Genomic DNA, 13,727 nt, shown 5'->3' with positions numbered 1-13,727 from the left:
GTGAACACTATAAACTATAACTTTCCTGCACGACTCCTTTTTGAGATCAGTGGGTGACCGGTGGGTAAGGGGGAATTAATTTCTACCAACCATACTTCTCCTCCTCGATGCCTTATCGTCATCGGATTCAATTCCTTATATCTCAAGAACAGGTTGTCGGAGAAGGGTACTCACAAAGGACGATTAGGAGGCCTGGAACACATTTTTAAGAGCGAAATAAATCGTCAGGATGAGACATACCTATCTGTTGGTGAACTCTTTCAGTGTAAATATCTGCAGAATGAAGTGTCGGAAGACGGTACTCGCACATCTACTGATGTAAAAACTTAATTGTGAATTTGGAAAATGTTCGATGAATGTACCTACCACATACAAAGGGAAAATGCAATATTTCGGAGAATTTCTCTAAGAGCTTGCATTATATACTGTAGATTTTGAATGTATGCCACGCGGCCTTTAAACGTTTATGTGTAAAGAGCCCCCTCCTTATTATTTATCTACCAAAATCGATAAACCACCTACTACCTGCGGGATACAAACGCCTCAGCACCCCGTCGTACATTGAGTACCACAGGGTAGGTCTTTGCACCGACCCCTGTGGAACCCCCGCCGAAATAGCCAGTTCTTGTATTTTTCCGAACGACGCGGTGGCATACGCTGTTCTCTTACAGAGATAGTCTCTGAAGATTATCCTCTTCAAGTAAAAGGGTGTATCTAGGTTCCGGAGTTCTTCGCATATTGCCTTCCTTGAGGTCTCGTTAAAAACATTTCCAACCGAATCCAAGAAGCCTTTTGGCCGATTGGACTGGGTTCCCTTGCAGTATCAACACCAGCTTCCACAGATTCCAGATTTCGGGATAAGTTTCATAAAGTTTTTTAATTGTTTATTTTTGTGTAGAGGTTTAGTGTTGTGTAGGTAAATATTATGTCCATTGTCCCTATTGCTCTGTCTCTGTGTTTGGATTCCGCCGGTGAGACTTTCAAATCAACGGGTAAAGATTATTTTTACTGTACCTTTGCAGATTTCATTTTAATAACGTAATACAATAGTTATTTACCTAACTAGTTTGGAAAGTTAATTTTCCCGCATTACTTACTTACTTTGTTTTTTAGTGCGAATGCGGGAAAATTCTTTCCGAAAGAGTTAGGTACAATATTTTACATAAAAATCCGGAAAATGATACATTACTGGCGAGGAAATATTAAAGTGCGAGGCCCCTTTAATTTCCGAGTCAGTTAATTTCATTTTACTGACGAATTTTGTATTAAATTTTACCCGAAATCGTATTTTAATATAAAATTTCAATTTTTATACAGAACTTTTGATTAATGTCAATCTGTCAATGATGACGTCATTATAGACATTTGGAAATGTCACAAATGTGCCGGTACAGTGACATGTGGCGCCAGTAAAGTGATAAGCGGCAGGAAACGTAGCCTGCTCTGCCTCTGTCATTGAAACTAAAATTTCCTGATAGAAAGTAGGCATGGAAATGAAGGTTTCAGGACAATTTTGAGCAAACATTTTTACAACTATAATACTGGGATTAGACTAGCGCTACTTTGCTTCAAATCCGCCGCATAAACGGTCAGCTAGCTGAGTATTGTGAGTTAAAAATAGATCTACCACCGTGGTTGATTCGTTTAGCTTTAGGATATATAATCTTCGGTACTTCTTCACAACTTACCATTAGTTGAGCACCACCCAGTTTATTAAACTTAACTGTATAAAAACTAGGAAAATGTATGGAAAGTAACAATTCCAATTAACGAATTAAATACCTACTGCTTTATTCCAATTAATCCAATTAATAGTTATTATTTCCACAGATTTCCACAAATTTAAAAATATCATCTTAAATGAAAATGAAACTCACAATTAATTTTCCAAATTCCCGATTCAGTAATGATCGATTAAACTGATTACTGAATCTCTACAGTGCTTTTTCGGTTGATAATCTGTACCGATAATGCTAAGTACAAGTAAAAATATACGACAACATTTACCTTGAATAAAACATGAGGTTGAAGCCAAGAAGTGACCTCAACTCTCGCAACCAGTCCGTAACACCTAGAATAATCTAAGAGAACACTTCAGAAGAAAAGGAACCGAATATGGACATCGAAAATTAAGGCAAAGAATGCGCCAAAAACTTTCGCCGAAAGCTCCCCCAATGAGTGGTGCCCCCTATGTGACGCTTTAGATGATACAGAGGTTCTCCGACAAGTAAGAATACAGTGAATAATAATGCCAAAGAGTATGGGTATTTAGATTCATTCTTTAAGCCAATATTAATATATAAATTTGTGGCAAGGCCCGTTGATGACCTAGATGTCGAAATCGATAGCCAACAAGGAAAATAAATTATGTATTGTTGTTTTGACTGTACTTGCCTATATCAATGAGCGTATAATTATAATTTTATTCAATAAGTAGTTGTTTTCGTCATTAGAAAGAAAAATGTATGTAAAACGAATTGTACTAACAATTAAATACGTTGTTAGTGTATCTAATGGGTTCACTGGGCCTACGGACGAAGTTTTGTCATTATGAATGTTTTGCAAGGAGTTCCCCCTTCAGATTCGTTGTTACAACGAACATTTTACTAACGAAAGTAATTATTGAGCAATGAAAAGCAGTTCCTGAGAAATTCTGACGTTAATGAAATGAATAGGTGATTCAATGTATTTTTGGTCAATAAACAGCCAGAGACAGTCCCTGATAAACAGCGTTTATAATTGATATTTATGCATCAAGGGCATTAAGGCGATATTTATGTCGAGGGCGACAGAGCCCGAGGGATTGTATGTCGCCCGAGGGTTAAATATGGAGTAATGCCTGAGGTACATACAAAATTTTATTTTTCATTGTTCCAAATAATACATTTCGAATATGCAAATGCACCTAATGATTACCTATTCTTTGACCAACATTAAAGTGCTTCATACGAATCAAGTACCATCTTTTTTTATTACATAATATAACTCCATCAATATATTTGACAGGGATATTTTTTAGTACATTTCGTATTATAGGTCAATTTGAACAGCAATTCAAGGGCTCTAGTGCAAAGTTAACTTTAATTTTTTATTTTTATTTTTTTGTGATTAGATCTATCATTCTTATTGTTTTTATTACGTATTCTTTCCGGTTGACTAATATATTATCAAAATTAAAAACAACAGTTCCAATTTTCGATCGATTCATTTACTGCAAAGATGACGTCGTAGCACACTAATTTATTTGATCCATTTTTGTCGTGGTTAAAATACCGTATTTAGCTCGACGGCTATTATGACGCCTCGAGGGATTTGCAACATTTTCCGACCTCGTGTCGGAAGCATTTACACAAAAATATACCTTATGGCTAACCAAAAAAGAGGAAGTAATTTAAAGCAATAGAAGAACATCAAGAGTACTTCAAAAAAAGAACTTAATGCAATTTCTAAAAAAGAACCAATGACAATTTTTTATACAAATCAAAAAGATATCACTACCTTCTTGAAAATTAATTTTTCGAACCTCGCTCATACGATTACGTTTTGTTGTATAGAAATCATCGAGAAATGAACTTTTTATTTATTTCGACTGCATTCAACCAGGGTTTCTAGTTCCTATTAATAATTTACTTATTAATTAATGATTTCCGCGGCTTCAATGGTAGTCGATTAACCACGCCCCTCCCCCCCCCCCATTGAATTTAAATTCGTTTTTTCGCGTTTTTCCTAAACGTTTCTTTCTCCAAAATTTTCGAGTAGAAACAAACCTGTACCTCTCAAGTATTCGATGCGTGACTGTCACCTCCTTTTCCTTTATCTTGTCGCGCGAGCTTAAAACGGAACACACACAAAGTTCGCGCCCGGGGTGCCTTTCCTACCAATCGCGAGCCCATTCTTATCTATTTCTCTTCACTTGGCTATGGAGAAGGGAAGCAACAAAGCTGGTCGGTTCACTGCTGTCTCTGCTGAAAACCCGCCCATTCTAAACAAGCTTGCTTATCGCAATTAAACCGACTCGCGTCCACTATTTGTATAAAGCGGTACACATGCAATTTTACACACTCGTACTATAATCCAACTAAAAAATCTAACAATAATTTAAACCCGCAGCGGGTTTCCGTTACAAGATTATATCTAATAGAAAATGTTGACTTATTTAGAAAAATCTGTGGGTGGTATACAAAGCATTTAATAAATTTTTCAGTTTGACAGGAAGTAAAAACAACGCGCATAATGAGATCTCATATCACTGTAAAAAATCTTTTATATAGACTTTATTAGGCGGCGGATTTATAAAAGTTGGAATCAAAAGACTTGCGCCACGCTATGATAAGTGCCTCCATTTGAATGGCGCTTGTGTTGATAAATAGCCCAAGAGTGTAGTCCCCAAATGTATACAATAATAGATTCTCTTTACAAGTTCAACATTTTTTATTTCAAAACGTCTGCTACTTTCTGGACAACACTCGTATTTTCCTAGATTTAGCTCGAAAGTTGGGCACCCTGTAGGCTGTTTGTATTTTGGAAGATCGGTCTGTTACGTAGACTCGGCGGGGCTTGATGTCCATATTGTCTACCGCCGTTAACGCCAGACCTAATCGTTTCCCTGACTTTTTTGAACGGTGCCTGACACTTGTGGACTGCGTGACCTGCTACTATTGCGTTGCGCACATCTTAGTTAAAGGCTTCGAACGTTTCGCGTCAGCCGGTTAATCGTAAGATTCTGTGGCGTTACCGTATAAACGATACATATTCATACTTTCGCAAATTTTCTAAATCATAGAATCAAAGCATTATATCTTTTATTTAATTAATCAGTGCTAAATGAAAAGAAATAACCTTGCACCAAGACTTGTAAACTTCATTGATGATTTTACTTTTTACTACTATAAACGCTTAAATGTCCTATCGATCATCAAGTTTGAATCCGGAATAACTGTGCTTTCTTTACGAATCTTTAGTTGTGTGGAGGCATGACCTGTGGCCATAATTAAGATCTATTAGCATTAAAACTGTACAACATGAATACGGTTCTTTAAAAAAAATCGGTTCACATTAAGACGCAGTAGGCGACGGCAGCCCCTGTTTAACATTTTAATACAGGAACAATCGAATTTCTAAAACCTATTGTTTTCAAGTATGAAACCATTATAGGTTTTTTTTAAACCTTACTGTGTCTCTCAAATTCAAAACTGCATAATTATTTAGGTGACCGACGTCAGCACATTACATAATATAAAGGTTGTAGTTATACCTAATAGAAAATCTATTATTTTCGGATCACATTTTAAAACAAGCCTGAATTGTGGCAAGGCGATGTACTGAATTCTGTGGAAGTAGAAAAGTTATCCATTTTATTCAACTTTGCAAACTAAGTAGTATTTATCAGTATCGAAGCTAGAAACTTAACGATGAAATATATGTGCGCCGATATCGCCGCTGTCATTTATTCAATTTCACCGTGATCGGTGCAGCGAAAAGGCGTACAAAACGAAAACCTTTGAGCTGTTCAAGTAAAAATTCTACTTTGACACGTGCTTTCCTGCTCGGAATATTCCACAACTAAACACCCATTTACAATTTCGTTCAAAGTTGGTGTAGACAAGTTAACTTTTTGTTACACATGCCGTACTTCAAAGACGTTTAGGTGTTGTGATTATGCTGTTTTATTTCTTTTCCCTAACTACAACGGAACTGATGAAAAGACCTTAATTTTCTGTTAGAAGAAAATTGTGAACAGTTTGGGGTCGCCTTTTATCAAACGATGTGCGTTTGATGGAAATCCATTCAAGTAGTGAACGATGCGGAGATCGTATTAATAATTGCCCTTAATGAGATGTGGAAGTAATGATTACGAAGAGTTCTGAAACTAATTAGTAAGACAAACCGAGAATTTAAACGTAACTTTTTACTACACCCACAGAATACGGGTAATTAAAATGATCGCGAACTAACTTTTCGCTGCTTATATAATGATCAACATTGAACAACAAAAACGTGACGTGGCAGGTCCATTCAATGTTGTACCAGCGCTTAAATTAACATTAAATTGAATGGTATCTCATTTCTTTGTGTGCGAGCTGTAATTTCGTTTTAAGTACACTTCTGAAAATATACAAAACGTTCGGTAATTCCCTTCTCTAATTAAGCACCTTCGTGTTTATGTTTTAAATTCGTGGATGAGTTAACAAACAATACCAACTGATGTGTGGCAATCTGTGCGATGAATTAAACAATTCAGTGACTCGTAAAAGTATCCATTTTCAATAATAAGCTGCTTATTGTTGTCCATTGGAGACACTTTCAATGTTCTTTCATTACTTTCTTTATGGTATTGTGATCTCGAAATGTCACTATTTCCCGCAAATTACAAGAGCTAACACAGAAATTCCAATGACATTCACTTTGCATGTTCTCTCCATTAGAACGTCAACGTACCTAGGTACTTAACATCGTATTTTCATTTAGGATTTGCACGACGATTGCCGTAATTTAAAAAAATACATCCCTTCATAATAATCAACATTCTGTGATAACTACCTCTTGACTTAGCTTCTTCGATTTAATTTTAATTTAACAAAATTTTATTGGTGCAGGCTAATCTGCTATAAAACTACCTCCTTGTTCTTTTTAAAGTAAAACATTGTTAAGACCACAGTCATTTAGTGGACATTTATGAAATGGTCAAATCATTCCCATGGGCCGATTCCTTCAGGAAAAATTAAAATTACGTCAAACAAAACCAATATGCAAAATCCTAAAAATAATCGACCACTATTCTATACAATTAAAAAAACCTAGAATAACTTACAGTTATTGACGTGGGTAAAATTCTTTTCTGCTACGAATTGGAAAAAATGTAGTTTTTTTTTTAAATATGGCAACAGATCGCTCCTGTACGGTACAGGAAAACCTCCTGCACCGTCCCTGTACGTTATCATCGTGATGAATATCAATTTTGACGGAAGCAAAATTCATATGAATGCCGAATACAATCAAACTACCTTCAAAGTTCGAGAACGTAATGCTAAAGATCGTGGTTACTTATGGACAGAGATAAAATGCCACTTTTCCATTGTATTCTTGCCTATTTTATCACCAAGTTTTGTTACGAGCAAGATGCATAAATTAATCTTCATCGTATGCCGGTAAACACAAAGATTTATTTCTAATTCTTGAGGTGTAAAGCCGTCACCCCCAATAAATTGATTTTTACTGTCGCTTACGAATATTAATATGAACTATCTGTACACGCATAATATTCCGGGTAACTTGCAATTTGTCACGAACACGAATTTTAGGAGTCCTCGCTACTACGCACCTGCCCTTATAACTTCGCTAAACATTCAATTTCAACGTTTCAAATGGTTCATGAAAAACAATTTGTAATAAAACAGTATTGTGTCGTATCGTACCTATGGGTCAACAGCAGTCTGCGTGACTTAACGACAGTCGTGGTATGACTGCCGGGACCGCCAGTTTTACATGCCCTCCGAAGTATGCTGGTGAGGAGATGAAAAACTGATTAAAAACAGTAGGATTCCTATTCGAAATCTAATTTTTAACGCACCCACGACTCGTGAACCCAAACAAGAATCTCTCGCCCATTAGCATCTCTGAAAAGGGACCCCTTTTTCTGAACTTGACTCGCATACTCCTTTAAACCAAAAGGAATTGGTACAAATGTGGATTTTCCCTATATCCCAATACATAAATCAGAAAATTTACTTTTTTAATCCTAAACCAACCACACGCTACAAAGTACACAAGAAAGTAGTAGTCCAGTCGGTAAAATTAGCAAGTTCGCATATTGACTTAGGCCTTATATTAATATGGCGTATGAGGTTATACATCTTTGCCGTTCTAACACATGGTATTCAGGTTAGAGAGCAAGTGGGCACCTAGTTCATGAACCACGGGTGTTGACATAGTCGGTTATGGCGTATATTAAAAAAAAGGTGCTTTCAACGAATCTAACGAGTATACTACTTAACCTATATAAAAAGTTGTTTCGTTATTTGGCAGGATTTCTTCAATATTTCTGGTGATTTTACGTGGGCAAGTACTTAGTCCTGAAATACGGCCCTCACTTTTCAAATGCGTATAAAAACTTAAGGCGCCGGTGAGTCATGGGATACGGTCTGATTGTCTCAGGTTAAAGGAAACATCTTGTTTGCTTTGCAGAATAGAGAGAAAGCTACGCAACGCGGGGTTGTTTTAGAGCCGTGATTGCGTCAAAGGATGGGTTCCGTAAATACCTGTAAATTAGTGCAGGGTGGTTTTATATATTAGTGTGACACCCTAATAATCGAGAGCATGTATTACTTTTGAAATGTTGTATTAATACAGTAGCGAAGTACGTGTAAAACAAATGAAAAAAGTTTAAACACGCTAATTAAAGTTTTGGCGACCCTCATTTACAAAGGATAATTTGCCACTTAAAAATATTACGGTAAATACAAACAATACTGAAAGTTTTAAACGCGCGAATGAAAGTTTTGATAGCCATAATTTACAAAACTATAGAGGTACATAAGAAGAATAGTGGTAGCTTTAAATACGCGAAATTAAATTCTGCGGTCCTAATAACTCTAGATGAATGAGTGACCGTAATTTGAATTGCCAATCAAAGATGCCATTCATTATTCGAGACCTTAGAATTGCAATCGGTTTTCTAATTATCCAAATTAATTAAGTGCTTTTATTTCCGTAAGTTGAAAGTAACAGGACGGGTCATGCGATTTTTTCAATTGTGTGATGTGGTTAGGTGGCTGTCATTTAGCTGAGATTCATGAGATATAGACGTACGGCACAGCTGAATCATATCCGGTCGTAGATAAACGCACTTTGGAACATACGGCGAATTTTGATGATGTATAGGTAACGGTAGGATTAGGTTGAGCGCATAAACGGCCAACTACCTCAGAGATGGAAAACTTTAACGCTTGAGATCTTCCACAGCGATCGATTTGTTGAGGGTATATAATCGTCGGTACCTCGTTACACTTACCATCGAGTTGAGCGCCACCCAACTTCTTTAAATACTTTACTTTCCCTGTATAAACCGAGAAGATACAAGGGAAATAACAGTGAAATCAAATTAACGAAAGAAATATTGGTTTATTTTCGTGAATATCAAATAAAATTTTCTTCAAAAGTAAATAACGAATCCACACAACTATATAGATACTTACTCCCCGATATTCCAAAGTGTTGATTAAGCTTGACTCAAAACTCTTAGCGAATTAAACGCCCAATTAAAACCCCCCAATTCAACAATGATCGCATAAAAATTACCGGACAGAATGCACAATGGTTTCCCCAAGGATACTATATAATATAAGGATTGCTCGATCACTGAATTTTTTCGCCGCGTGTAGTGACGTCACTGGCGGACCCAGACGCACTGCATGCTTTGATTTTTAGATTTGTGCACCACTGTCATTTGTATTTTATATTATGTAAGATTCTAAGAGCTCCTTCTCACGAGGCGTTTTTGAAACGCTGCGAGGAGTGGAAATTTTCTTCGAAAAAAAGATACGGTTATGCGGAAATGTCAGATGAGTAAGAACTGAAATTTATAAGTCTCTTCTGTACAATTTCTGTTATAATTTTGGAGTTTGCCACACCGTGCTACAATGGTTTTTACCACACAATATGAAATGTTTAGTCTAATAGAGCTTCGCCTTCCTTCAACGGTCGAACTACAACCCCCACATATCAGTAATAACAAACTTAGCTTTATATACAAAATATCAGTACAAAAATATGTACCTACGCTCTTTACTAAGGCACAAGTAAATCAACTCTCCTCAAACCAGACACCATTTTTTAAAAAACGACGTACCTTCTTGGTACGTGCGCTTTTGTTGCGTGAAGGCGCTTCTGAAAAGCGCTTCGTGCTACTTGTGGCGCTGCAAATCGCACCGTGTGAAGGGGTCAAGCTACCAGCCGCTTCAAAAAACGCCTGCTAAGAAGGGGTCTAATACGTCCAAATGGATGTTATAGGTAGGTATTTATATTAGAAACACTTGTCATTCATCATCTACAAATTCTCCTTCGGTTTTCAAAATATCGTGAACCCATTTCATCCTGCGTTTTTGGTTTTTTTACTCTTCATCATCCATGGAAATTGCAGCTAAATAAGTTTATTTCAACTTTGTCCATCTTAAAATAACGATTTCTCGACGTTCTTCTTGACACTGGCTAAAATGAGCGCCAGTTGAGTGTAAAATGTGAATACTACCCCAAATTGTTATTACAGTCCAATACTGCACGCCGGCGTTCATGCATTTTTGTTGCAATATAGGGAACACATATACACAGTTATAACGCTAATGCAAAAACGTTGACAACTTAACAAATTATAACTGTCAATTCTGACAGCCAGGTCCGTTGGTGACGTCACATATGACTTAAATTCGGGCAACATTACAAGTATAGGGATCGAGCAATCATTATATTATATAGTATCCTTGGGTTTCCCAACACAATACTCGTAAGACAACGCTCAACGTGCAAACATAATAAAAGGAAACCTGTTGGTAAATATGCAGCCGAAGAGAACTCTCCACCTTGGAACTATCCCCAAGCACAAATCAGAAGAGAAAGGAGGTTTAAGAAACCGAATTGTATTATGATAACAGTCGTTCACCACACAAATAGTAATTTGTTATCAACGGCAAATAACTTAACACTTGATGATATCGATTTAATTGCAGATCATTATTGCAGCTACTAATTTTTCCAGTTGTACCAGATCATGTTGAAGCATCATGAACGTTCTCAATTGGCCTCCGAGTTTTAGATCTTTAGTAAAAAGGAAGTGATCTGGCGATAGAATTGATGAGATATCATATTATCATTGATGAATGTCAAACAAAGTGGAGGACCAACATAAGTTCCTTGGGGTACCCCAGATACATCGAACTGTTTCGATTTTGTATTATCGATGACAATTTACGCCCACACTGTAGATCCATTTCTAAAAGAATTATGTTTGAACTCATTCAAAAGGAATCTTAAATTTCTTTTGGATTGTCTTATCTTTTAAAATAAAGGTATTTCCTATATGAGTTCAATTTTGTTATGTATAAGGTGTGTTTGTATAAAATTGCTCTATTTATTATTCTTATGGAAAGTTAAACTGATAAGTTACAAAAGAAACTACTGTTCGCTTTAAAAAGGAGCAATGCTTAATGAAGTTTGATTTTTTGATTTTTTTAATTAATCGATTCCATTCGCCTTTAACGACGTGCCAGTGTTACTTCATCTGCTTTGATTGCTCTTGTTTTCGCTCTACGAAACATAGATGCAAATGTTGCATAATACCCCCGTTTACGACGATAATGCTGGGAACACAGCAACGTGGCACTGTACTACCAAGTTTATGTTTTCTTGCGAACTGCGGCAACACAATAATACGCTAATTTGTATGCACATCATACTTGTGCCAGAATGAGTAAAATTGATAAAGTTTTCAAGCTTATCGAAAATTTAAAGTATCGACGTGGGTGACACCTGCTTCAAAGTGTAACGTTGCAATTGCAAAGGGCGCAATTGCTAATACTCTTTCCGAATTGTTAGTATGTATTACAAACGTCCTAGTACGTTACAACGCGAATTCGACCTCTGCGTTACTATGAAGCTATCTAAAGCGATAAATCAGTAAATCTAGCCACTTGGGTCTACCTTCACAGCTCACTTGGATTGAGTTGAAATCCCTTAATGGCCCTAAATTGCTACATTTACAATTGTCCTATCCAATATGAAGTTGAAGATTTGAATCTTTCTAACTAATAGATTTAGTTTCAGCAATTCGTTGTTGACAACTATGCGTGTGTCAATCGTCCAGAAAAGGACACTTCGGTGTTTTTGTTTTGCAACTTTGTGCGGCTTATGTTACCCTGTACCGAAATCACAAGCGTATGGTTAAATCGCATCCGCTAAGCTCGTAGTGAAATATCATCTTTAAGCTCGAATGTCTCCAGAAACTGGGGTTGCAGACCGTGACAAGTTTATAGCAGTACTGGTTATTAGGTGACTGGAACGAGGATGCTTGTTTCCGCCACTAACGCAATCTGAAAAAGGAAAACTAACGACATCGCATACAATACAGTAGTACACTTTTGGAAGGACAAAGCGTTATATAACTTTTGCCAGTTGTTTATAAGGTCTCTTACATTTCCAATAAATGACTCGTTTTTTATGTGCCATGTATTGACAATTTGGGTAAGATTAGGTAGTACACCTCGGATAATGACTTTCTCACTTCAGTGACAGAATCCACTTGTGACTATTTATGGCGAGTAATAAATATTTGGCGAACGTCTACTTCAAGCTCTGTAATTATTACCACGACTCCAAAGACCTCTAATGTTGCTGTAGAACTATGAAAGGAAAACTGTTATTTGAAGAAACGCTAATGACTAAACTTTACCACTACTCGAATACTCCTTATGCAAAGTGGGAAAGTTACACTACAGTCTTGATGCCTGTTTTTCCAATTACGGAAACGGTGTATAAACAACCTACAGATACCTAGAGACAGCTGTTGGTGTTAAACTTTACAATAACTTTCAGCATCAAACGCGAAACTGATAAGTACCTTCGCCGACAAAAACCTAAATAATCGTTAGATAAAATATGCAAAAGCTCGCCCCCATAAAACAATTTTTAAGTAGGTATAAATTATAAACACAGAATGTCAGGAATTCAATATTTACCGTTCTGCAGCCCGAAATGAATCAGGTTGAAAGGTCCTTTTAAAATCGTCGCGCTTGCAAAGTAATTACTTTCCTTAACGTTTAGCATTGCAGCAACACGAATGATGAAACAAATATAATAAATTCGGCGTATTGTGAATCAAGTGAGAATATAATTAAAAAGTCCAAATAGTGCCCCAGTTTCACAATAAAATGTCTTTTTCTGTTCAGGAACTGTCAGCTTTTAAATCGTCAACAAGAAATTTTTCTTAAAAACCACCATTTGCATTTCTGAGAAAATCGGCAAGCGAAGAATTATTTGCTGGTCATGCGTATATTGTTAATTAAGTGTGGATCTAAAGACGTGGCTAGTGCAGGGTTGCTTTACACAACAATTTATATAAACCGTTTGAATCATGAATGTAATTCTTAATGATACCACTTCGCTTCGCCGTTATTGTGTTGACAATAGTGCTCAACAGTGGCTCTAATCCATATTACCTTTACTTTTGATGAAGTTTGATTGTCATGTTACATAGATTCTGAAATTTTGGAACTGCATTCAGTAACTTCCTTATCCTTTATTACAGTTATCGCATCATCACCGAGTTTCATAAATAACCCGTATACATACTTATACGGGTTTGAAGCGGAAGGACCCTGGAAAGCAAATGGGTTAACGACAGTCATTCGCAGAAATACACTTCGCATTCATAGGAAATATTCATATATAATACCATAAGTAGTCGAAGTATTGTCGAATATTTTTGAGGTGCTGTCACGAATGCTAGTTACGCTGATTAATACCACGAGCGCTTGCGCGAGTGGTATTAAAAAGCGTAACTAGCATGAGTGGAGCAGCAGCTCAAAAATAATCTACAAATAGTTCGACTACGAATGGTATTCGGAGGACTATTCAATGAATCAAAAGAAAAATTAAGCATAATTACCCACGCGAATGTATTTCCATGACAACAATAAACGACAAAATAAATTATGGAAGTTGCTTTTTATTTTGCTATT

Source organism: Photinus pyralis, unplaced genomic scaffold (genome assembly GCF_008802855.1).
Source record: "Photinus pyralis isolate 1611_PpyrPB1 unplaced genomic scaffold, Ppyr1.3 Ppyr1.4_LG5, whole genome shotgun sequence".
NCBI lineage: Eukaryota > Metazoa > Arthropoda > Insecta > Coleoptera > Lampyridae > Photinus > Photinus pyralis.
This window is presented reverse-complemented; position numbering follows the sequence as displayed.